The sequence below is a fragment of the Mirounga leonina genome, unplaced genomic scaffold (assembly GCF_011800145.1).
Source record: "Mirounga leonina isolate KUSES-001 unplaced genomic scaffold, KU_Mleo_1.0 Mir_82, whole genome shotgun sequence".
Classification (NCBI taxonomy): Eukaryota; Metazoa; Chordata; class Mammalia; order Carnivora; family Phocidae; genus Mirounga; species Mirounga leonina.
Genome location: NW_023270825.1, coordinates 23,912,042 through 23,938,121, shown reverse-complemented (window position 1 = coordinate 23,938,121; position 26,080 = coordinate 23,912,042). Strand labels below are relative to the sequence as shown.

Sequence of the window (26,080 nt, the reverse complement as noted above, 5' to 3'; positions counted from 1 at the left end):
TCCTTGGCTCATGGCTGGTTCTGTTCTACCTCTTCTTCGTTATAGCTCTTTCTCTGATTCTGACCCTCCTGCCTGCCTCTTATAAGCACCTTGTGATTACTTCGAGCCCCGCTGAATAATCTGGGAAGATCTCTGCCTCTCAAGAGCCTTAACGTAATCACCCCTGTAAATGCCTTTGACTACCATGTAAGGTAACATTTGCAGGTTCCAGGAAATAGAAAGTGCACATCTTTGGGGTGGGGGGGAATGCTATGCTCTCTATCACACCATTGAATCCCGTGGGCAGGCTTGGGAAAGCTACGGTAGGCTTTGTTCCAGGTAGAAGAGTTAGTAATCAGTAAATGACAAAATATTAGCAATAATAATAGCTAATTCTGAGCACCAACCACACTCTAGCCTTTTTGCATGGACTTGATGGCACTTAATTCACATGATAACATAATGAAGTCTAGGGGCCACTATTATCCCCTTAGTGTAGGTGAATAACCTGAGGCACAAAGGGCTTGGGTTGCTTGCTGGAGGCACACAGGCAGTGAATGGTGGAGGCAGGCTCTGAGCCAAGGTAGTCCGAAGCCAGAGCTGGGGCTCTCAACCTCTGACTTCCCATTTTCCTTGGTAAAGGACTGCTTCCACCAAGCCTGCTGGAAGCTGAACTCTCCCTGCCTTCCCACAACCTCCTCAGTCTGGAGCCGGGGGCACGGGGACAGGGGAGCTCTTTCAGTGGGTTTAGTTGGGCCGGGACACCACATGAACAGTCATCTCTCTGCAGAGGGTGGGCCTGTGTGGTCCAGACCTCACCCGGCCAACAGCGCCTGGAGCACCAAGCCCCTCAGGCCGCTGTGGACACTGGGGTATGACCCCTTCTAGGGAAAGCCTTATACAGGGAGCTAAGAGTGGCAGGATTCCATTGTGCCCCATGGAAAGTGGGAATGTAGAGGACTTCTGCCATTTTCACCTCTTCTCTCTCTCCCAAATATGCAGGGAGAGGTGACAAAACGGGGAGGGGAGAAACCATCAATGTGGGGCATTTTAATGAGCTGATTAGAAGTGAATTCTGACTTAAAACAGTTAATGCCTGTAATAATCTGATGGCAAGGTGTGTCCAGAGCAGACTCAGATCTTTTTCCTACCTTTGGCCTGGACCAGGTTCTCTGGGCAGTGGCCAGTGTTGTCCACACTGAGCCAGGCCTCTGGAGGTCAGCCCGGTGCCCTAGTTTGCTATCACTGGACAGGTTGCTTTGGTCTCGGCGCTTCTGTTTCCCCTGCTTCCCATAGGTTGCCCTTCTCAGAGGGCTGTGGTGAATGTGAATAGGTAGCACCAGTGAAAGTGACAGGGAAAAGCAGCTCTAAGCAACTAATAGGTAAATGCACAGCATGCAAATAGACAGTTTATCTACCCAGCAAACCTTGCAGCTTTAACAGAACTCCCCCTTCCTGCAGAAACACCTATTCTTGCAAGTGTGCTGATCCAGGATCTCCCAGAAACCATGGAAGTAGACAGATGGCCACCTCTCTGGACACTGAGATTGGTTCTGGTAGGGATTCATGACCCCAAAGACCTTCCTGTGACTTCAGCTAGAGCTATGGAGAATGATGACCTTTCCCCCGGTTTCTAAGCTCCGGTGGCTATCTTGTCTGCCTCATTCTTTGAACCCCTAGATCAAGCTGTTCCTGTAGGCCAAATCCATCCTTGATTTTTCCATTACTTGAGCCAACAAATCTCCCTCACCTTTTTTGTGTAAGTTACTTTAAATTTGGTATTTTATGTTTAACAAAAGGGTCCGTATCATTGTAGCAATTATGGGCCCTGGATTTCTGTTTGGAGGCTGTGGAGAGCTTAGAGGAAGTCTAGAGGGGAATAATAGACACATACACAGAGATAGAATATGAGACAATTATAGACTGGGCACTTTCCACACAACCGAACAAGAACAAACAGGGCTAAGTTGCAGTAAATTTTTATTGCTGCTGTTTAGACAATGAGAGTAAGGGCTCCTAACAGTCTCCTTTAAATGCCATTTTCTGGTCAAAATCACCACAGACACACATGCCATTCTGGCTGGATGCCATGTGTATGGATGTGCTTTTTAGAATAGTCATGCCTGTTTGCTAATGACCCATGGGGTTCTTAGGAGCTGGCTATTTGGCTGAAATAGGCTTAATTTCTCTTATTGATTCTACTAGTAGCTGTCCACGGGTCACCCCCAGAGAGCTGGCAGGAGCTCTTTTTTAATCACAGTGTTGGTTTGATTGAGATGTCCCTGGGAGCATTTAAGATAAAGACAGGTGTTCCCTGTGGGCCCGAGAGCTGGGCAGGCCAGTTCCCAGAACTCGAGTTTAGCCAGGGTCGAATTTAGGAACTGGACTGTGTGTGGAGGCCTCTGTTCCCCCCTGCGCTCCCTAACGTCACGTGTCTGGCTGAGTGAGGTGAGGGCTCACGGGAGGCTTGTCCCCTGTCCCTCCGTCTGGGCTGTGGGCTTCCTAAACAGGCTCAGCCATCTCCATGGCCTTGCCCTTTGTTGTCCACTCTGCCTCCTCTTCTCTCCCTTATGTGTCCACTGCTGAGAGCACTCAAGCTCTGCTTTGCCTTGGGAGCCCCCCAAGACCACTGTGCCTTGTGGCCTCCTTCTCCTCCTCCCACTTCTCCTGACTCTTCTCTCCACTCCCACCATCTGCACGCATTGTCTACTGGCCCTCTGCAGGTCTTGGAGGGCAAAGAGCACTTCTTTGTCTCTTGTGTGACAGTGGAGGCCGTGGGAGGCCCCTCACTAGTCATCGTGGGGCTGCTTACACATCCCTCAATTCATGCGTCTAGTGTGTATTCCTTCAACGCCTATTTATGGGGGAGGGGAGGGGAGAGACAGAATGAATCAGACATGTTGCCTGCCTGTGGTCTTTCTGGCCTTGGGTAAGGAGGGAGGCTATTGCTGGTGGAGGCAGTGGTGACCTGGGAATCTGTGGCCTGGGAGGAGAGCAAGGGATGTGAACAACTCCTGGGGACCAGTGATGCCAGTCAGCAGCCCACCTGGAAGCGAGATTTGATGAGACTATCTCTGTTTCTCTTTGGGGCCATTCTTTCTCCAGATTTCATTTGGACCAAAGGGCCCACATTCACTGTCTCAGTGGATGGTCCCACCTTGTAGTCACCCAGGTCTGGGAGCCAGGACTTAGCCTGTACCCCTTCTTGACCTTCATAACAACCTTCCCAGCCCCAGACTCCACCTCCTTGGATGTCTTGTATCACCGACTCTCCTCTACCTGTCTGCCACCGCTGTCCTGGTCTGGATCTGGTCCCTTCCCTGTGCTCTGTGTCTCCCATCTTGTCCCACCAAACTGGCTCTTGTCCAATTCACCTAAGGCCAATTTGCCTGTAGTCACATGGCCAAAAACCCATTTGCCTAAGGATCAGTTCTCCCAGAGACAAGTGTATCTCAAATTAAGTATTCTTGAATATTTTCAGATCCACTTGAACTTCCTATTATTTCTTGCCTTTTTTTTCATTATTAAGATTTTTAAAACCAGTTCATTCAAGAGCATTTGACCTAATTTTGTATTTCTAATAAGTATTATACAGGAAGCCTTTTTGAATGATTATTTTGTATTCTTCTAGATGTCTTTTTCTAGGTTACCTACTTTAACTTTAAAGAGAACCAATATTTAGCCATTTTGTCTAAAGACACTTGTACTCAAAATATAGCTGTCCTAGCAAGAAATATTCAAGGCACTAATTACCATCAGTCATTATGCACTGTGTCATCTTGATCCCTTAACTAAGGGTACATCCATTTCAGATGGAAAATGGTGGGTATTCATGCTGAGTTCTGTGTGATGCATCTTACTTTGTGAATTAGGGACCTTGAGAAAGGATGATTTTTATGTGCAATACAACAGGTTTGCCAATAACTGGTATATAACATGTACTCAACGTGTGTGTACTGCGTGAGGGAGGGCGACTCTGAGACAAGATCCTAGCATGACTATTCGTAGCAATTTATCTCACAATTGAACTGTGTCAACCATCAAGAAGGAGATGTTGGCCTGAAATTTTAAAGAATTCAGTGGAATGAAATAGACTGTTACCGGTAAAATGAATGAGCTTCTGACCTGGGAAAGTAAACTGGATTTGTCTGGGGTTCTAAAACAGATATGGGAAATCCGTGGCGTGGTGCTGCCAGCCCCTACCGTGGCCAATGCAAACTCTACAAACTGATCACAGCATCCTTTTGCTTTGAGCCGGGATGTGACTCTTGAATCCTTCTGGACACAGCATACCAGCCAGCTGCCACTGATCGAGCAGTGTTGGCAAACGCCCAATTGCTATTTTTGTTCTCAACGTCCGATCCTTTCTTCACTTGGGATAGTTTCAGGGCTCTCATTCATGAACAGCAGGGGACAACAAGTTAACTTCTCCACACTGACAGAACATTCCTAGCTTACTGGTGATGGGGAAGAGACATCTTGGGCTCATTGGGACAGACTGATTTAAAGGCATCGTGATGTCATTCCCTAGCTTAGAGGACTTTATCAACACCGTGTGGCTGTGTTTTCTTTTGCAGGGAGTTTGATCTTCTGGGTTCCTGCATTGGAACCCAAAGGATTTCTGAGCAAGAGTTGGATCCCCTCTGACCATGTTCAGTATGGGGAGCTGCCATGTGGAGCTAGGAGGGATCCTGGAATGGGAGTCCAGAGACCTGGGGTGCTGTTGGCCAGCTAGTCACTTAGGGCAAATCTCCTCCTCCCCCATCTCTCATTTCTCACTTGCAAAGAGATTGGGTTAAGTCAGTGGTTCTCAGTGGGGGTGCTCCTGCCCCCAGGTATTTCGTGGAAGTGCTTAGGCACAGTTTTGGGGGTTATCACAATGACTAGGGGATTGCTCCTAGCATTGAGTGGGTGGGCTCAAGGCTGCCAGATATCTTCCTGTGGGAGGCACAGCTTCGCTCAACAAAGAATTTGTCTTTGACCTGTGTGGTTTCCAAATGTTCCACGGGATATTTGTGTGGTGAAAATCCTATTTATAATGAACTGAATCTACAACCTAACTCAGTTTCACATGTAAAAGGCAAAGCATTTTTTGCTTGGTGTTCAAACCCATTAAATTTTCCAGAGATGTCATTGCCATGAGGATTGAGGGATGGTTTTGTTTCTTTAGGAGTTATTCTTCATCATTTTAGAAATGGCAATGTAGAACCTGCCTGTGAATGGCCAATACCACCCACCCGTATCCATCTGGCTTTGAAAAATTATATATATAATTATGTAGGTAAATTATAGTTTCTGTGGATTTCATTTCAGATGGGAAGGGGCAATACAAAATATTTGTTGTAAGAAGGGTGTGTTAGGTCTGATTGGGCTAAAAACCACTGCTCTAAAGATTCCTCAAAGATCCTTCTTTAGCTTTAACACCCTCTGGGGCTCTGAGAGTCAAAAAGAGATCACATGGCATGGAAAATGGAAAACATGCAGCAGTAGAAATGGATCAAGGCAAATTGATGCCCCCAAATTAAGCAGATTCCATAGCAGAGAGTGTCCACGGCTCCCAGAAGCCTGGTCCTCGATTTTTGGACTCTGTGTCCAAGTGGGATTCAGGATCAGAACCCTTAGTTATGCAGCTGCGTGATTCTTTTATTATTGGCACGGGAACCACCTCGATGTGCACCTACCGTCCGTGGAAGCTTCGCTCACAGCTCCTTTCTTTTTATCGGAAATCCTTCTTCCAGCCCTGTTTTCGTGATGTAATTTTAGTAGAATTAAACCTGAACGGCCCAAAATTATATAATTAATTACATTCAGCTCCAATTACAATCACTAATTGATCAAAGCCTGCAAGCACAACACTTCCATTATTTGGCACACAATTACTGAGCGCCTACTTCTCGCTGGGAATAAAGTAGGAAATGGTCCATTTCTCCTGCGGTGGGAGGATGGGGGTGGGGGTGGGGGTTGTCCTGAAAGGCCGCCTAGGGACATGGGGTAGGGGGAAGTGACAGGTGGGTAAGGCCCACTGGCCTAGTAGTTCACTCATGAATGTTTATAGGCGAAAAATCTCATGTGGGCCACACTCTGGGATCAGACAAGCTGGCTTGGCACCAGATGACACATGTTGTACTCTAGGTCTCTCTGGTTTTTTCTTTTGGCTGTTGAATAATAATTAGTTAAGAAATTAAGAGATATTATGAACACCTGCCCCCTAAGGTACTCATAATCATCTCACCGGTCTTTCCGTTCCTCCTGGTCTCTCTCTGGGCTCTTTTCCTTTCTGTGATAGAAGGCCTTGCTACTGAAACCTCAGTATGCATTCTCGTTAAATGCAGAGTCCGGGGGCGCCTGGGTGGCTCAGTCGGTTAAGCGTCCGACTCTTGGTTTCGGCTCAGGTCATGATCTCAGGGTCATGAGCTCGAGCCCCGCTTTGGGCTCCACGGTTGGCAGGGAGTCTGCTTGAGATTTTCTCTCTCCCTCTCCCTCTGCACGTCCCCGCTGCACGCATGCGCTCTTCCTCTCTAAAATAAATAAATCTTTTAAAAAAATACAGAGTCTGATTCAGGAGGTCTCGGTGGGGTCTGAGATTCTGCATTTCCTGCAGGCCCCTGGTGATGCTGCTGGGCCTCAGAGCACACTGGGAGTAGCACGGTGCTAGGGCACTGCATCACCCTCTTTCCGGGGCTGTTACTCCTTGAGGGAGAAGCCAAAGCAAAGTTACCAAACACTTGGCTTCCGGAGATTGTACCATTGTGTTTCTCCTAGCACGGAACAGTTACTGTCAAATTGCTACTTCCTCCCTGTCTTTCTGTGTTCTTTTTGTGGGGCGGGGCGTAGTGTCTTCTCTTGCTAGTAAGTTACATCAAGGAGCTCACCACATGAGTTCAGATGTGGTCATGAAAGTGCTGTGTCCCAGAGGTTGGTTAGGCATTTGTTAAGTGACTTATTCTCATCATACTTCCTGCCCACTTAGGAGGAGCTGGGTCCTACAAAGAAAGGAGAGACAAAGGTAAAAAAAAAAAAAAAAAAGCTATCCCCTGGGATGGGAAAGGCAGGCATGGAATGTGGAACAACCTGTCCCATTTCTCCCTTCCCTGGGGACGCTAAGGCCCAGGGTGCCCTTGCATCCGGGTGACTGTATGTCTCTTTCTCAGGGATGCGGGCGGCCTGTCAACTTAGGAGCTTGAGTAGGAGGGCCCTCCGGGAACCAGGCTCTGCTTTTCTCTTGTCCTCTGCCCCTCCTCATCTACCATTTAAAACAAGGAGTCTCGCTGCAGGGAAGGGGTGCCAGCAACCCAGCTGTTTCTCAAAGAGGAAGGAGGAAGAGCTGTAGTCACGTCGTGGACTGTCATCTCTGCATCCAGGCTGCGGATCCTGGCCTGGCGCTGTGGGGCCCCCTTCTCCTCCCGACCTCTCCCTTCCTGCTCATTCTCTACAGCATACAGAGCACTTTCTGGCAGGTGCAGCTCAGCCTCCGCCTGCCCCTTTGTGCCTGGGCTCCCTCAGCTGTACTTCCAAACCCTGTGCTGACTCTCCGCCCATGAAGGCTGGCTTCAGGAAGGGCCCTGGACCTCCTCACTTCAGACTCGAGTCCGTTCTACCAGGAGGGAGAAGATTCATCTTAGTAATTCTCCTTCCCCTCCTGAGTTCCAAGGGTTTCCTTGGGGGCCCACACCTCCAGAGGGGCCATCCTGCCTTTGGTGCCATCTGGCCATGTGAGCATCTACAGGCTTGGGCCAGTCCTCCAGCAATCCGGGCCACTGCTCACCTTCCTGGAGATATTTACCTAGCTTTCTCTCTGCTTCACCCCATCAGGGAGGACAGTTCTCTCAGGACTTATGCGCGCAGCAATACCAAGAATGCTGTTCTTAAACCATGCTGGGGTGCGGGGAAGCTCTAAGACCTTCTCTTTTCTAGGGACTTGCGTCCAGTTCAGAGACAGCTCTACCTAGGAAATGGTCACAGGACACTGGACCTCACACCCCTCTGGACTCCTGAGATGTCAAATAGGAGCAAGGAAGAGGGTCTAGGGCTCCAATCTGGGACCTAGTGATGTCTCAGCTTTCCTAATTGTCCCCTGGCCTGGAAAAGTTATTTTTATTTAGTTGGGGTTGGGTTGGAGGAAGAGGCGGAGAGCACAGAGGGGAGGGGGAGTCTTGCTCTTACTTCTAATAGTTTCTCCCAGATCCTTTGCTTAAGTTTTGAGTCTATTGCATTCCCTGAGGGAAGATCCAAATAGCTAGCTTTTTGAAATCAAATGTCAGTAAAAAACTCCCCCCCTCCCCTCACCTCCCCTTCTGGAAGTCTCCTGACGGTGGCCCAGGGGAGGAGGGAGGTGGACAGGAAATGGAGACGGGGAAGATCTTCTCACTGAAGAGTGCAAAAATCTTAATCTGCCACAAATATGAAGTGTCTTCCGTTTGCTAAAGAATCTATAATGAGGGACGACTGAGTGGCTCAGTCGGTTAAGCATCTGCCTTTGGCTCAGGTCATGATCTCAGGGTCCTAGGATCGAGCCCCTTGTCAGGCTCCTTGCTCAGCGGGGAGTGTGCTTGTCTCTCTCCCTCTGCCTGCAGCTCCCCCGCTTGTGCTCTTTCTCTGTCAAATAAATTTAAAAAAAGTTAAAAAAAAAAAAAGAATCTATAATGAGATACTTCTGATTTTTTTTTTTTACTCTTTTGGTGTGCTAGACCATCCAACTGCCAAAGGATGCCTCTCTCTTCCTTTGCCCCTTCTTCTCCCCCAAAAGATATGCCTGCAGACTCTCCCTACCTCACAGCAGAGCCTTGTAGGTGGTAGGTGGTGAGGCAGAGATGTGCAAGATCTCTCACCTGGAAGTTTTGTTTGCTTTGCTTACCGTGATTTTAGAGTTTAGGTATTCTCTGTCTTCCAATTATGCTGGGCATGTGTTTTTGCGTAGCTTTAATTTCTTGTTCTCTATTGTTTCTGGAGAAATCTGGGGGGACACAGACATGGACAGACATTCCCTGGCAGGTGGGAGGGGGCGTGAAGGGACTAAGAGGCAAAGGGACCATTTACTATCCTGCAAGATGGAAGGCGTTCAATGGAGTTTGTTTGCATGGAATTTTCCAGACAGAGCTGGATTAAAACTCTGGGTTGGCCTTCTGTTATTATTATTATTATCATTACTGTTAGTATTATTCATTCACTATCTCAAAGAAACTCATCCTTGACAGGCATACATTCTGATAAGGATGGCTTAAGGAGGCCTGATATATTTTTTTAAGTTTTTATTTAAATTCCAGCTAACATACAGTGTAATATTAGTTTCAGGTACACAGAATAGTGGTCCAACACTTGTATATATCACCTGGTGCTCATCACAACAAGTGCACTCCTTAATTCCCATCACCTGTTTCACCCATCCCCCCCTCCACCTGGTAACCCACAGTTTGTTCTCTGTAGTTAAAAGTCTGTTTCTTGGTTTCAAGGAGGCCTTATATTTCAACATTAAACATTTTCCCTTTAATTCCCTTAGGTAGTAGCAGTAACAAATTTCCAGTTTTGGTTTCTAATCCTGATTAAATTCCTTGTCTACTGCCTTGCCTATAGTAAGTAGGTGCTCAGTCAATACTTGTTGAATGAATGATGGTCCATATTTTCGATTATGATCCAAAAATAGTGGGGCCATTTTTTAGAATTTAAATTCTCTCTCTTTAGCATATGCACTCAGGTACACACCATTTTTAAACCGCATTCAACAAGGCTTTAAGCAGATAGAGAATTTATATTAATTTTCTATTGCTGTGTAACAAATCACTACAAACATAGTGACTTAAAGTGGCACACATTGTCCTCACACTTTCTGTGGGTCAGGGGTCCCACAGCTTAGCCAGGTGCTCCGCTCAGGGTCTCACAGGTCGCATTCAAAGGTGGACAGTGTCAGCCTGGCTGTGCTCTCTTTTGAGGCTTGGGATCCTCTTCCAAGTTCATTCAGGTTGTTGGCAGAATTCAATTGCTTTTGATTATAGGATTGAGGTCTTCAGCTCCAAGGCTGCCCCTTTCCACAGGCAGTTCACAGCATGGCTGTTTGCTTCTTCAGGGCCAGCAGGAGAGTGTCTGTCTAACCTCAGGAAGGACTCAGTCCCTCTTAAAGGGCTCATCTGATTAAGGCAGGCCCACCTAGGATAATGTCTTATTTCCCTTAGTTCTTTTTTTTAAATTTTATTTTATTATGTCATGTTAATCACCATACATTACATCATTAGTTTTTGATGTAGTGTTCCATGATTCATTGTTTCCATATAACACCCAGTGCTCCATTCAATACATGCCCTCTTTAATACCCATCACCCGGCTAACCCATCCCCCCACCCCGCTCCCCTCTAGAACCCTCAATTTGTTTCTCAGAGTCCATAGTGTCTCATGGTTCGTCTCCCCCTCCAATTTCCCCCCCTTCATCTTTCCCTTCCTACTACCTTCGTTTTTTTTTTAACATATAATGTATTATTTGTTTCAGAGGTACAGGTCTGTGATTCAACAGTCTTACACAATTCACAGCGCTCACCATAGCACATACGCTCCCCAGTGTCTATCCCCCAGCCACCCCACCCCTCCCACCCCCACTACTCCAGCAACCCTCAGTTTGTTTCCTGAGATTAAGAATTCCTCGTATCAGTGAGATCATATGATAATTGTATTTCTCTGATTGACTTATTTCACTTAGCACAATACCCTCTAGTTCCATCCACGTCGTTGCAAATGGCAAGATTTCGTTTTGTTTTGTTTTGTTTTTTGTTTTTTGTTTTTTTTAATGGCTGCATAATATTCCATTGTATATATATACCACACTTCTTTATCCATTCAACTGTTGATGGACATCTTGGCTCTTTCCATAGTTTGGCTATTGTGGACATTGCTGCTATAAACATTGGACTGCACATACCCCTTTGGATCACTACATTTGTATCTTCAGGGTAAATACCCAGTAGTGCAATTGCTGGGTCATACGGTAGCTCTATTTTCAACTTTCTGAGGAACCTCCATACTGTTTTCCAGAGTGGCTGCACCAGCTTGCATTCCCACCAACAGTGTAGGAGGGTTCCCCTTTCTCTGCATCCTCACCAACATCTTGTTGTACCCTGACTTATTAATTTCAGCCATTCTGACTGGTGTGAGGTGGTATCTCATTGAGGTTTTGATTTGATTTCCCTGATGCCGAGTGATGTTGAGCACTTTTTCAAAATGTGTCTGTTGGCCATTTGGATGTCTTCTTTGGAAAAATGTCTGTTCATGTCTTCTGCCCTTTTCTTGATTGGATTATTTGTTCTTTGGGTGTTGAGTTTGATAAGTTCTTTATAGATTTTGGATACTAGCCCTTTATCTGATATGTCACTTGCAAATATCTTCTCCCATTCCATCGGTTGTCTTTTGGTTTTGTTGACTGTTTCTTTTGCTGTGCAAAAGCTTTTTATCTTGATGAAGTCCCAATAGTTCATTTTTGCCCTTGCTTCCCTTGCCTTTGGCGATGTTTCTAGAAAGAAGTTGCTGTGGCTGAGGTCGAAGAGGTTGCTGCCTGTGTTCTCCTCTAGGATTTTGATGGACTCCTGTCTCACATTGAGGTCTTTCAACCATTTTGAGTCTATTTTTGTGTGTGGTGTAAGGAAATGGTCCAGTTTCATTCTTCTGCATGTGGCTGTCCAATTTTCCCCAACACCATTTGTTGAAGAGACTGTCTTTTTTCCATTGGATATTCTTTCCTGCCTTGTTGAAGATTAGTTGACCATAGAGTTGAGGGTCCATTTCTGGGCTCTCTGTTCTGTTCCATTGATCTATGTGTCAGTTTTTGTGCCAGTACCATACTGTCTTGATGATGACAGCTTTGTAATAGAGCTTGAAGTCCGGAATTGTGATGCCACCAGCTTTGCTTTTCTTTCTCAACATTCCTCTGGTTATTTGGGGTCTTTTCTGGTTCCATACAAATTTTAGGATTATTTGTTCCATTTCTTTGAAAAAAGTGGATGGTATTTTGATAGGGATTGCATTAAATGTGTAGATTGCTCTACATAGCATTGACATCTTCACAATATTTGTTCTTCCAATCTACGAGCATGGAACGTTTTTCCATTTCTTTGTGTCTTCCTCAATTTCTTTCATGAGTATTTTATAGTTTTCTGAGTACAGATCCTTTGCCTCTTTGGTTAGATTTATTCCTAGGTATCTTATGGTTTTGGGTGCAATTGTAAATGGGATCGACTCCTTAATTTCTCTTTCTTCTGTCTCGTTGTTGGTGTATAGAAATGCAACTGATTTGTGTGCACTGCTTTTATATCCTGCCACTTTACTGAATTCCTGTATGAGTTCTGGCAGTTTTGGGGTGGAGTCTTTGGGGTTTTCCACATAAAGTATCATATCATCTGCAAAGAGTGAGAGTTTGACTTCTTCTTTGCTGATTCGGATGCCTTTTATTTCTTTTTGTTGTCTGATTGCTGTGGCTAGCACTTCTAGTACTATGTTGAATAGCAGTGGTGATAGTGGACATCCCTGCCATGTTCCTGACCTTAGGGGGAAAGCTCTCAGTTTTTCCCCATTGAGAATGATATTTGCTGTGGGTTTTTCATAGATGGCTTTTATGATATTGAGGTATGTACCCTCTATCCCTACACTCTGAAGAGTTTTGATCAAGAAAAGATGCTGTACTTTGTCAAATGCTTTTTCTGCATCTATTGAGAGGATCATATGGTTCTTGTTCTTTCTTTGATTAATGCATTATATCGATTTGCAGATGTTGAACCAACCTTACAGCCCAGGGATAAATCCCACTTGGTCGTGGTGAATAATCCTTTTAATGTACTGTTGGATCCTATTAGCTAGTATTTTGGTGAGAATTTTTGCATCCATGTTCATCAGGGATATTGGTCTGTAATTCTCCTTTTTGATGGGGTCTTTGTCTGGTTTTGGGATGAAGGCCTCATAAAACGAGTTTGGAAGTTTTCCTTCCCTTTCTATTTTTTTGAACAGTTTCAGAAGAATAGGTATTAATTCTTCTTGAAATGTTTGGTAGAATTCCCCTGGGAGGCCATCTGGCTCTGGGCTCTTGTTTGTTGGGAGATTTTTGATTACTGCTTCAATTTCCTTAGTGGTTATGGGTCTGTTCAGGTTTTCTATATCTTCCTGGTTCAGTTTTGGTAGTTTATAGATCTCTAGGAATGCATCCATTTCTTCCAGATTATCTAATTTGCTGGCATATAGTTGCTCATAATATGTTCATATAATTGTTTGTATTTCTTTGGTGTTGGTAGTGATCTCTCCTCTTTCACTCATGATTTTATTTATTTGGGTCATTTCTCTTTTCTTTTTGCTAAGTCTGGCCAGGGGTTTATCAATCTTATTAATTCTTTTAAAGAACCAGCTCCTAGTTTCGTTGATCTGTTCTACTGTTCTTTTGGTTTCTATTTCATTGATTTCTGCTCTGATCTTTATTATTTCTCTTCTCCTGCTGGGTTTAGGCTTTATTTGCTGTTCTTTCTCCAGCTCCTTTAGGTGTAGGGTTAGGTTGTGTATTTGAGACCTTTCTTGTTTCTTTAGAAAGGCTTGTATTGCTATATACTTTCCTCTTAGGACTGCCTTTGCTGCATCCCAAAGATTTTGAACAGTTGTGTTTTCATTTTCATTTGTTTCCAAGAATTTTTAAATTCTTCTTTAATTTCCTGGTTGACCCATTCTTTCTTTAGTAGGATGCTCTTTAGCCTCCATGTATTTGAGTTCTTTCCAACTTTCCTCTTGTGATTGAGTTCTAGTTTCAAAGCATTGTGGTCTGAAAACAGGCAGGGAATGATCCCAATCTTTTGGTACCGGTTGAGACCTGATTTGTGACCTAGGATGTGATCTGTTCTGGAGAATGTTCCATGGGCACTAGAGAAGAATGTGTATTCTGTTGCTTTGGGATGGAATGTTCTGAATATATCTGTGAAGTCCATTTGGTCCAGTGTGTCATTTAAAGTCTTTATTTCCTTGTTGACCTTTTGCTTAGATGATCTGTCCATTTCAGTGAGGGGGGTGTTAAAGTCCCCTACTATTATTGTATTGTTGTCGATGTGTTTCATTGATTTTGTTATTAATTGGCTTATATAATTGACTGCTCCCATGTTAGGGGCATAGATATTTACAATGGTTAGATCTTCTTGTTGGATAGTACCTTTAAGTATGATATAGTGTCCTTCCTCATCTCTTATTATAGTCTTGGGTTTAAAATCTAATTTGTCTGATATAAGTATTGCCACCCCAGCTTTCTTTTGGTGTCCATTAGCATGGTAAATGGTTTTCCACTGCCTCACTTTCAATCTGGAGGTGTCTTTGGGTCTAAAATGAGTCTCTTGCGGACAGCATATCGATGGGTCTTGTTTTTTTTATCCAGTCTGATACCCTGTGTCTTTTGATTGGGGCATTTAGCCCATTTACATTCAGGGTAACTACTGAAAGATATGAATTTAGTGCCACTGTATTGCCTGTAAGGTGACTGTTACTGTGTATTGTCTCTGTTCCTTTCTGGTCTATGTTGCTTTTAGGCTCTCTCTTTGCTTAGAGGACCCCTTTTGATATTTCTTGTAGGGCTGGTTTCGTGTTTGCAAATTCCTTTAGTTTTTGTTTGTCCTGGAAGCTTTTTATCTCTCCTTCTATTTTCAATGACAGCCTAGCTGGATATAGTATTCTTGGCTGCATATTTTTCTCATTTAGTGCTCTAAATATATTATGCCAGTCCTTTCTGGCCTGCCAGGCCTCTGTGGATAGGTCTGTTGCCAATCTAATGTTTCTGTCATTGTAGGTTACAGATCTCTTGTCCCAAGCTGCTTTCAGGATTTTCTCTTTGTCTCTGAGACTTGTAAGTTTTACTATTAGATGTTGGGGTGTTGACCTATTTTTATTGATTTTGAGCGGGGTTCTCTGTGCCTTCTGGATTTCAAGGCCTGTTTCCTTCCCCAAATTAGGGAAGTTCTATGCTATAATTTTCTCCAATATACCTTCTGCCCCTCTCTCTCTTTCTTCTTCTTCTGGGATCCCAATTATTCTAATATTGTTTCATCTTACAGTATCACTCATCTCTCAAATTCTGCCCTCGTGATCCAGTAGTTGTTTATCTCTCTTTTTCTCAGCTTCTTTATTCTCCATCATTTGGACTTCTATATCACTAATTCTTTCTTCTGCCTAATTTATCCTAGCAGTTAGAGCCTCCATTTTTGATTGCACCTCATTAACAGCCTTTTTGATTTCTACTTGGTTAGATTTTAGTTCTTTTATTTCTTCAGAAAGGGTTTCTCTAGTATCTTCCATGCTTTTTTTATGCCCAGCTAGTATCTTTATAATCGTCATTCTGAACTCCCCAACATCTTACTAATGTCCATATTGATTAGGTCCCTGGCAGTTGGTACTGCCTCTTGTTCTTTTTTTTGAGGTGAGCTTTTCCGTCTTCTCATTTTGTCCAGAGGAGAATGGATGAATGAGAAAACAAAATGTTAACAGGGTAACAAGAACCCCAGAAAAATATACACTAAACAAATCAGAAGAGACCCGATACTGGGGGAAAAGAAAGGGAAAGAAAGAAAAAAAGAAAAAAAAAAGTAAAAGAATATCATCAAATATGGTCAGGCTGGTGCATAGATCAGTGCCACACACTAGATTTGGGGTGTATTTTGGTCTAAGAAACTGCCTCCCAAAATTTTAAAGAAAGAAAAACTGATATATGTGCAAAAATAAGGGTAAATATGATGAAGGGATGCAATATGATTGTAAAGATGAAAATTATAAAAGATTTTATAGAAGGAATTGATAAGATAAGAAGTTGGTTGAAAAAAGAAAAAAGAGAAATTAAAAAAAGAGGGAGAGAATGTGATCAGGCAGGAGACTAGAACAAAACCATACACTAGAGGGGCGCCTGGGTGGCTCAGACGGTTAAGCGTCTGCCTTCGGCTCAGGTCATGATCCCACGGTCCTGGGATCGAGTCCCGCATCGGGCTCCCTGCTCAGTGCAGAGCCTGCTTCTTTCCCTCTGCCTCTGCCTCTCTCTCTCTCTCTGACTTTCATGAATAAAAAAAAAATAAAAAATAAAAAATAAAAAAACCATACACTAGAGATCTAGGGTATATTTTGGTCTGTTAGAAGAAACTGTATCCCAAAATTTTAAAGAGAGAACAACTTATATATATATATCAAAAATAAGTTTAACCACAATGAAGGGATAGAATATAACTCTAAAAATTAAAAATAAAAAAGATTTAAAAAAAAAAGGATTGATAAGATGTTGGTTGAAAAAGGGAAAAAGAAAAATTCCAAAAAAATAGAAAAAGAAAAAAAAGGAAATTAAAAAAATTAGCTTTGAAAGACTAAAGAATCATGGTAAAAAAGCCATGAATTCTATGTGCAGTAGCGCTGGAGTTCTGCCATTCTCATTGATCGGTAAACTTGGTCTTGGCTGGCTGTTCTCGCTGATCTTCTGGGGAGGGGCTTGTTGCCGTGGTTTCCAAATGTCTTTGCAGGAGGCGGAATTGCCCCGCCCTTGCCCCCTCCCGGCTAAGTACTCTGCTCGGGTTTGCTCTCCGGGGCTTTTGTTCCCTGCGAGCTTTCCGTACAGCTTTGGAGGCGGAGAGTGAAAATGGCAGCCTCCCAATCTCCGCCCCGGAGGAGCCGAGAACTCGGGGCCCCGCTCCTCAGTGAGCCCCCAGAGAAAAGCCGTCAGTCACTCCCGTCTCCCCAGTCTCCGGTCGCACTCCGTGCTCACCCGGCCTGTGACCGCGCGTTTCTATCTCTGGCACCCGACCCCCGGTGGAGTCTCCAAACCCAGCAGATCCCTGCGGTGCACTCCCGCGCGGCTCCTCCCGGGGGAGGAAGGTGAGTCTCCCTGGATCTGCCGCTGGTTGGGTCCCTGCTGGAGGAGCAGGGGCCCGACCGTGCTGCGGATCACGGTTTATGGCAACCCCGAGCTGAGAGCCCGTGCCTCGGCTCCGTCTCTGCAACCGGCTTCCCCGCTCGGATACCTGGGAGCTCTGTCGCACTCAGGCACCCCCGGTCTTTCTGTGACCCTGAGGGTCCTGAGACCACACTGTCCCACGAGGGTTCCACCCCCCACTTAGCCACCGGAGTGATGTCCCTCAGCGGAGCAGACTTCTAAAAGTTCCGATTTTGTGCTCCGCGGCTCTATCAATTGCCAGAAGCGGCTGATGGAGACCCCTCCCCCGCCATCTATCCTCCCGAATATCGCCTCGGATTCACTTCTCCGCACGTCCTACCTTCCAGAAAGCAGTCACTTTTCTGTTCAGAGAGTTGTTGCTATTCTTTTCTTCTATCTTCTGTTGAGTTTGTAGGTGTCCAGAATGGTTTGATCCCTATCTAGCTGAATTCCTGGGACCAGATGAAATTTAGGTCTCCTACTCCTCTGCCATCTTGCTCCCAGACCTCTATTTCCCTTAGTTCTAAATCAGTGATGTTGCAAAAGTCTTCCACTTTGGCCTAAACATAAGTGAATTACGAATGACATATCATCATATTCTCAGGCTGGCCCTCATCTCAAGGAAGGGGATTATACAAGATGTGTATGTAGTGTTGTGTTGGGGGTGTTGGAATCTGGGGGCCATCTTAGAATCAGCCTGTCCATGGCTCTTCAGGAAAGACTGGTTATAATCTGAGTCATGGAAGAAGAGACACAGAGTATACAGTTGCACCTTCTGAGCTGGACAGGCTCTTTGCAATCACTATAACCAGTTCTCCCCAGGAGTTGACCCTCATGAGTTTCCATCATTCATTCATTCATTCATTCATTCATTCATTCATTCTCTATCCATTATTTTTCACACACTTTTTCTAAATGTTTATCATATACCAATCATATTACCAGACTGAGGATCATGGCTCCTGCCCTCAAGGATCTTAACTGTAATTGCCTTTTAATTACCCTGAAGCAAATTTCCCAAAGCATTGGCAAGTTGTTGTTGGAATTGTTGACCACCTCTCTGGATGGTTCATCACTGGGGCTCAAGCATTATCCAGGAGGGAACAGCAGCCCCCATCTTGGTCTTCATCATCCAACTTAGCCCTACTTCAACAGGGCTGCCACAAGGCACAACTCCAGGGGGGCACCATTCATATAGACTAATGACATTTTCAGAAATTGAGCAGTGCACAGCCTCTACAGCTGTATGCGGCAGCCCTAACCCAAACAAGACCCCTCAATGATACCCCTTCCTGTTCAGTCACATTGGTAGAGCACTTTACAGTTTACAAGGATTTTTATGTATATTATATCTTTGAACTGAGAAATTATATTTTGGTTCCCATAATGCAATCTCTCTTCTCTACCTTCACCCCATGGGCTTCTCTGTTGGCTCCATGAGCTTCCTGTAGCCCCCTCTCAGCTGGTGACAGCCCAGCTGAGCTGGTGACAATTACCAAGCACCAAGTCGAATTCTCAGCCGGAGGCTTTCTCCCACCCCACAGCACTTACCTGGAATTAGCGGTGGTCGCAGCTCGGCAGAGGTGACTGTGCTGGTGATTACGAACGTACTTCTTGTTTGTCTTTTCAGCCCCGAAATCCTGTCAGTGAGGAGAAGCGATAATAACATGTTATTAAGTTCTTTCTGGGTAATACAATTCAGGAGTCAGGAGGCAGTTTGGTCATTTATGTCTTTGAAAAGCTTGGAATAATTTTCAGTGTCATTATCCCCCATTTGAAAGAGCCAGGCTCCAATATATAAATCTATATCTGGCCAGTCCTGTGGGTATATATAGATACGCATGCACGCACGCTGAGACGCGCCATGTGAGCATGTGTCCAGGCATGTGCACACAAGCACAGTTTATGGACAGGTGTGTGCAGAACATCAACACAAGCTTCTAGTTATTTATAGACGTATGTGTATGTCTAAAAATTCCTCATTTTTAGCATGATGTCTTCTACAATCTAGGTTTTCAGGAATTAAATTTTATTCTTGGCCTCTCCCCTGACATGTGGAGTCTCCCGTTTTGCTCACCAGTATAATAATTATAATACCAAAAAGAAGAGGAACCCTGATAATGAACATGCATCCAAGATGTGCAGTGCCCCCCTGAAGGATGTCCAGTTCTCACCATAGCTCCCTTTTCCAAGTCCATAGTTCTTAGTAACCTTCCTAGAGCTTCCGATTCCATCAGAAAAGTCTGTGTAACAGGCCCTCGTTACTTGTTGATTTTTCCCTACGGACTTGTAGCTGGTGTTACAGGAAAGTTGCATCTTGTAGGATGTGCTTCTCTCTCTTGTTAACAGAGTTGGTGCCTTGGTTGTAGACTATGGGATTTCTAAGCCAGAAGGAACTTGTGAGATTATGTGAGCTGGCTCCCTCTTTGCACAATGAGGAGGGGGACAGTCAGAATATGCAGTAACTAGGCTGAATTTCCTGTTAAGTGGCAAAGCCAGTACAAGAGCCTGTGTTGGTCCTCCCCCCAGGGCTCGTTCCGATAACGCATCTTAGCCCCCTGGGAAGGCCACATTGTCTCACTCCGAGGATGCTCTTCCTGTCTTCCTTGGTGAGCATGGAGATGGGGACTGGAGATAGGATCCTCCACAACTTTGGTACAGTCCTAATCAGCTCCCATCAAAGCAGGTATAGGGCAGTTATAGTAGAAACATAAAGACTAAAGCCCAGCTTCTGACCCCAGTTTTGCCAAATGGCCCCGGGCAAGTTCTTAAACCTTTTGTACTCACTTAGTTGTCTGGAAATTAGGAATAGTAATGGTATTGAACACATAGGGTTATTGTAAGTTAATACATTTAGGGTACCTGACATATTTTACACTTTGGCTATTCCTTTTTTTTTTTTTTTTTTTGAAGATTTATTTATTTGAGAGAGAGGGAGAGCACGAGCAAGGGGGAGAGACAGAGACAGAGGGAGAGGGCGAGAGAAACTCAAGCAGACTCCACACTGAGCATAGAGCCCAACGTGGGCTCGATCTCATGACCTTGAGACCACAACCTGAGCTGAAACCAAGAGTCAAGACACTTAAGCGACTGAGCCACCCAGATGCCCCCTATCGGCTATTACTCTTAACCCTCACCTGCCCTACAGCATTTTTGTCCGGTTCTCACTGAACTCTTCATCTCCAGGTTAGACACTTACCATGGCTTGTGAGTTAGTATTTCCCATCTACAGCTTTACCTCCTCCCTCCAAGGTAATTTCACCCACTCCCATGGCTTTCCAAATCTACATCTCCTCCTCCTGTTGACATGAATGTCCTACAGGCTATACATTAGCTTTTGTTCATTCATTTATTAATATAGATACTTATGGAGGGTCTGTTATATGCCAAGCACTGTTCTAGGTGCTAGGGATTTCACACTGAATAAAACAGCCTGAAATCCTCATTCTCATGGAGTTTACACTCCTAGCTGGGTAGTGGGGAGGTTGTGGTGGTGGCAGAGGCTCAGATCATCCTAAGTGCTATGATGAGAAAGCAGGAAGTGGGTATAGGACTTTCTGGAGAGAGGGCAGAAGTGACTATTTTGAATAAGCAAGCCCTCTTCCATGAGAAGTGCCTTTGAGCACTGAGGAGATGAGAGAGTCAGTGGCTTGGCTGTCTAGATCATTCTGGGCAGAGGGAGCAAGTGCAAAAGTCCTGAAGCTGGCATGTGCTTGGTGCGTCTGAGGTACAAGGAGGCTTGTACAGCTGGAGTAGAGGGTATGAAAGGGAAAGCTGTAGAGATAAGATTGGAGGAGACCTGTTGGCCAGGAGGGCAGATCAAGAAGGGCTTGGGAGGCTATTGTAAGAGCTGGAGGTTACTGAGAGTAATATGGGAATCCAGTGAGGTGTTTTGATTGGAGTGACTTGATGTGACTTATGTTCTAATGGAATCTTTTTGGCAGGTATGCTGTGAGGAGCTGGTAGGGAACAAGAGTGAAGGCAGGGAGATCACTTGGAGGCCACTACAATAAGCCAGGATGCACGATGGGGCTGCAAACATCATATTCTGGATGGACCTTTAAAGTAGATATAGGGGCGCCTGGGTGGTTCAGTTGGTTAAGCGTCTGCCTTTGGCTCAGGTCATGATCTGGGGGTCCAGGGATTGAGCCCCACGTCAGGCTCCCTGCTCAGTCGAGAGTCTACTTGTCTCTCTCCCTCTCCCTCTGCCCCTGCCCCCACTCATGCTCTCTCTGTCTCTGTCTCTCAAATAAATAAATAAAATCTTAAAAAAAAGAAAGTAGATCTGGTAGGTTTGTGAGGATTGGATGAGGGGTGATTGGAGGGGGAGGAATCAGGGAGGACTGCCTGGTTTGTGGCCTGGGTGGCTGGTGAGATGGTGCTGTGCTATTATTAACTCTGACAGAGAACACTGGGAGGAGAAAGTTCTATTTTTTTAGAAGGGAGGAGGTGAGTTTGATTTGGATATGGTTAGTTTGAGATGACTTTTAAATTTATCCAAGTGGGGATTTTGAGTAGGGGAGAGGTTGGAGCTAGAGATAGAAATTTGGGACCCTCAGTATAGAAAAATGATTGAGAGCCATGAGCCTGGACAAGATCACAGGTGAATGGGGATCAAAAGAGGGTCCAAGACCTGGGCCCCAAGGCAGCTCAATGGTATAGAGTTGGGGAGATGAGATGGAACATACAAAAGGAACCGTGAGTTAGGAGGAAAATGAACGCAGTATGAGCTCTGGAAGCCAAGGGCAGCCAGTGTCTCAAAGAAGAGGCATGGCCATTTTTGCTAAATGTTGCTAGTAGTATAAATAAAAGACTCAAAGGTTGATGATTAGATTTGGTGATGTGGAGGTCTTTGGCGACCTGGTATGATTAGGGGCAGGAGGTCCAAGCCTTGTGGTTGCAGCCATGTGACAGTGAGCTGGTGGCACAATACACAGAAGAAGCAATCCTCATGGCTTCTAAACATGAAAAGAAGTTCACTGTCACTGAATGAATGAAATGCAAACTAAAACTACACTACGATACCTTTCTCACCTAAGAGATGAGTCAAAAAAGAAGGTATACACTGTGTTGCTTAGGCTGTGAGGGAAAGAGACACTCTCCAACGTTGTGGATGGAAATGCAGATTGGTACAAACTGCATGGAAGAGTCTATCAGCATTCAGTTCAGAGCTTCAGAACCATCTTAGGTATTTTGAGCAGAAAGGGATGTAATATAGGGACTCAGACGATGGTAAAAACCAGTAGATGGATGGGAAGAGCAAAAATTAGGATTCTAGGTCACACTGCCCAAGCTGTGATTGAGAGGTCTGGAAAACCATCGCCGCCACCCAGAGACTAGAGAGTCACAGCTGCCTTGTAGCCCTGAAGCCACTGCTGGGCTGACTATGCAAAGCTCACAGTGGCCAGAGCCTCCGTGTCAGCTGCCATCAGAACCAGATTAGGGCTGGCTTCTACCCCCTTCAGTCTTTAATGTTTCACTGTGAGCACATCTCACTGGCAAAAACCAACCCTATTTGTATCCCAGTTGGGAAGGACATCTGGGAAATATAGTCCCTGCACTTCTAAGCCCTGTGATCTATATCTTATCTCCCTATGGGAGAGTAGAGGAGGGACTTGAAAGGGGTGCTGCGTGATAGTAGATAGTATCTCATACGATCCAGCCCTTCGGCTTCCCAGCATCCATATGTGCCCTTTTGTCCATAGTTAAATTTCCAACAGCACCAATATAACAACAACATGCTTCCATCTAAAAGAAAACATAGCTTAAAAAAAAAATAATAATAATGCAGGGGCGCCTGGGTAGCTCAGCTGGTTAAGCGTCTGCCTTCGGCTCAGGTCAAGATCCCAGAGTCCTGGGATCAAGCCCTGCACCAGGCTCTCTCTCACTCTGCTCTCTATCTCAAATAAATAAATAAAATCTTTAAAAAAACAATGCAAACAAGGTAGCCACTCTCTCCCCAAAGAGGAAAGAGCCAGAGACTCATTAGTTGTGGTGTCCATCTCCGGCTGACGTTCTTTTCCCTTCTTGTTCAGTCACAATCTGTTTGATATTCTAAAGACTAAAGTATAAGATCAGCCGCCACTAACACTCCTTATATAAAATAATAGGGGGAAGAAAGAGGAAGAAAATACCTAAGAAAGCAAGGAAGAATATATATGCGTATTTGTATATATACTATATTTTGGTTATTATAACTTCCTTCCTCTGCCATCTATCCCTTGTTCCTTTTGCCCTCAGCCAGCATCCAGCTATTCGGGGTACTCTATCTGGTGGAGTAACCCAAGCCTTCCTTCCTGAAGAATGTAATCTCCTGGTGGTTCTTCCTGTATGTGGTTACTGTAGTTTTCCATTAATGTTTCCTAATGGACATAGAGGTACAAGTAGGCACCCCAAAGAATCCTGTGATTCCAGGTTCCAGACATATGCCTTTCAGGTCCCTGCTGAGTAGTATCAGTCTTATTTTCCCTCGACAGTCAAGATCAGTCAGAACTGAATCCCACCAACAACTTTAATGAGGTTAGAAGAGGAGCCCGGACTCCAGATGACAGTGTAGCCTGCTGAAACCTTGATTTGAGCCTTGTGATCCCCTGAGCAGAGAACCTGGCGATGCCATGCCTGACTTCCCACCTACAGAACTATGAGCTAATGGGTAGGTGTTGCTTTAAGTCTCCAAGTTTGTAGTAATTTGTCGCACAGCAATAGAAAACTAATACACATTCAGATATCAGAAAACTACAGGAACCCAGTGTTCAAAATTAGTATCATTAATAGTAGAACAACTAGACATTACCTGAGGATGTGATAAGTTCAATAGGAAGTTCACAGCATCACTTTAAAGTATTTTGACCAGTGGTGTTAAATCTGAATCAAACCAAGCTTTTAGATTACATGACTGTATCTGTCAAAATGCACAGAACAGTAAAGTAAAAAGGATGATGTTTACTGTATATAAATTATACCTCAATGAGTCTGGCTGAAAACCCCCCAAGCCTTTAGATCTACCTCATTTTGCAGGAAATACTAGGAATAGCGAAATGACAGAGTAAGGAAATAGACGTATTTAGAATGTGGGACATTCAACATGACAGCTGGCCTGATCTCTACAAAGAGTCAATGTCATGAGGGGGGTTGTCCTAAATAAGACAAGACTTAAGAGGCATAACAAATACATTGCATGAAACCTATTGGATCCTGGTGTCAAAGAAATAGCTATAAAATATATCTTTAGGACAATTGTAGAAATTTGTATATGAAATGACTTTTAGGTGATATTAGGGAATTATTGCTACTTTTGTTAGGGATATTATTGGTCTTGTTGTTAATTGAAAAAGCATCCCTACTCTTTGGAGATATGTACTTAGGGGTGAATTGTTACAATCTTTTATATTTACCATGAAATGATTCAATTATGAAGCAAAAAATGGCAAAATTTTAATGATGGCTGCAACTGGGCGGATAGTACCTAGGTGTTCATTGTGTTCTTTGCTTTCCTGCATGTGTGAAATTAGAATGGAAATTACATTGAAACAAACAAACAGTCGATGAAAGCTGCCGCTGACCCACACAGCTGCCCTCTACAGTCGGTAGACCCAAAGTGGATGATGGATGGACTGCAGAATATGGAGCCCAATAGCCAGTGCAAAAACCCATATGTGCTGAAACTGGCACCTCCGCACCTGCCACTGGCAAAGGAAGCAGGGCTTCTGCCTCCCTTCTGCCTTCCAGATCACGGCTATGTGATTGGCAGGTCTGAATCCAGAACCTTGCTGGCCCGGGCCATTGTACCATGCAGGTAAGGGAGCAGAACTTTCGGAGCCCTTCACTTGCACGAGCATTGCCCCAGGAGAGCCCTGGCGTGTTCATGTGGTCAGGGGCTCTTGTAACTTCTTTGCAGAAGTAAGATGTTTCAACTGCACATGGTTTAGACTGCTGTCTGTTTCTACTCTGATTTCTCTTGTGTCACACTTTCCCTTGGGTTGGCTGGTATTGGAATGGCCACGGGAATTTGGGGGATCCAGCTAGGGGGAAGTTGAACTGGGGATGCATTTAGTCGGTGTTTAAGTGGATATGCTTCTGGGGTTTGCCGTCATTTGCTAGTCGTCCTGCTGTAGGAATGGCTTCCATGAATACCCCTACTGCTTACTGTGCCTGGCTTTGCGATACCAAAATGCAGGGCCAGGGGTCACATCACAATGTGAACGTGTCCTATGCCCAGCATCAGAAGTATTTGGTAGCGGAAGAGAAAAAGAGGTTAAAATGTATGGAGCCAGAAACTAGTTAGTGTAACATGCTCCCGCTCATAAGATGTATAAAATTGTAGGTGAGAATTTGGTACTCATGGATGTCAGGTAAGATAGGAGCTTTCTCCTACTGGGTATGTGCTCAGTAACTTAACTTATACATTAATAAACACACTGGATATTTTTCTTATGGGCATTGGGAACCATAGATTTTATCAGAATCCCTACATTGGTAGGGCAAAATCTGTAGTAGTACTACAAATAGTATGTCTCACCTGTTTTATGCGTTTTAACTATCTACAATAACAATAAATTTTAATGAGCCATGCTAAAGGGAAAATTCAATTATCTTTTTATTTATTTTCCAGACGGTATTACAAAATATTGTTCTGTGGTAAAGTGATCGAAGATCATGTAGCCAGAAAAAGTAGGGAAAAAAACCTATATCTAAAGATAGAGTGGGCAGTTGAGTAGTTATAATATTACTTTTCCCAGATGTGATGTTTGTGTTATTTCAGCTCTTAAGAACTTACATGTATTATATTATGATTTTTTTCTCACTCTATAGGTATTTGTAATTTTGTATTCTTTTACCGAAAGAAGGCCTCCACAATCAACAGAGGATGGCAGAGCAGAAAGGTAGAATCCTGGTTGCTCTTGACACTTGGAAGTCCATGGCAGCTCTAGATGGTCCACCGCCAGACTCCTTTTATTTGAGGGAGAAATAAATTTCTATCTTGTTTAAATGACCAATGTTTTGGCTTTTCTGTTATGAGCCACCAAACAGAATCTAAACTGATAAGCCCTTTGACTCAGCAGTCTACTTCCAGGAATTTATCCTACAGATGGACTGGCACATATACAAGATGATACATGGTCACGGTCATTCATTGCAGCAGAAGATGGGAAACAATCTGTATGTCCATCAATGGAGACTGGTTAAATAAATTATTTGCAT

General features: G+C 44.4%; 1 protein-coding gene across 4 annotated transcripts in view; it reads left to right on the top strand.

The window, feature by feature from the left end:
- ADCK1 (aarF domain containing kinase 1) overlaps positions 1-25,871 on the top strand; it is a 145,215-nt gene extending 119,344 nt beyond the window's left edge. For 2 of the 4 annotated variants that reach the window (XM_034993399.1, XM_034993395.1), the window contains 2 exons: positions 23,356-24,674; positions 25,691-25,871. The gene's annotated coding sequence lies outside the window, so the exon portion shown is untranslated. The remainder of the gene's footprint in view (positions 1-23,355; positions 24,675-25,690) is intronic. The other 2 variants (XM_034993396.1, XM_034993397.1) reach the window with 2 other exon arrangements.
- Positions 25,872-26,080: the final 209 nt, after the last annotated feature.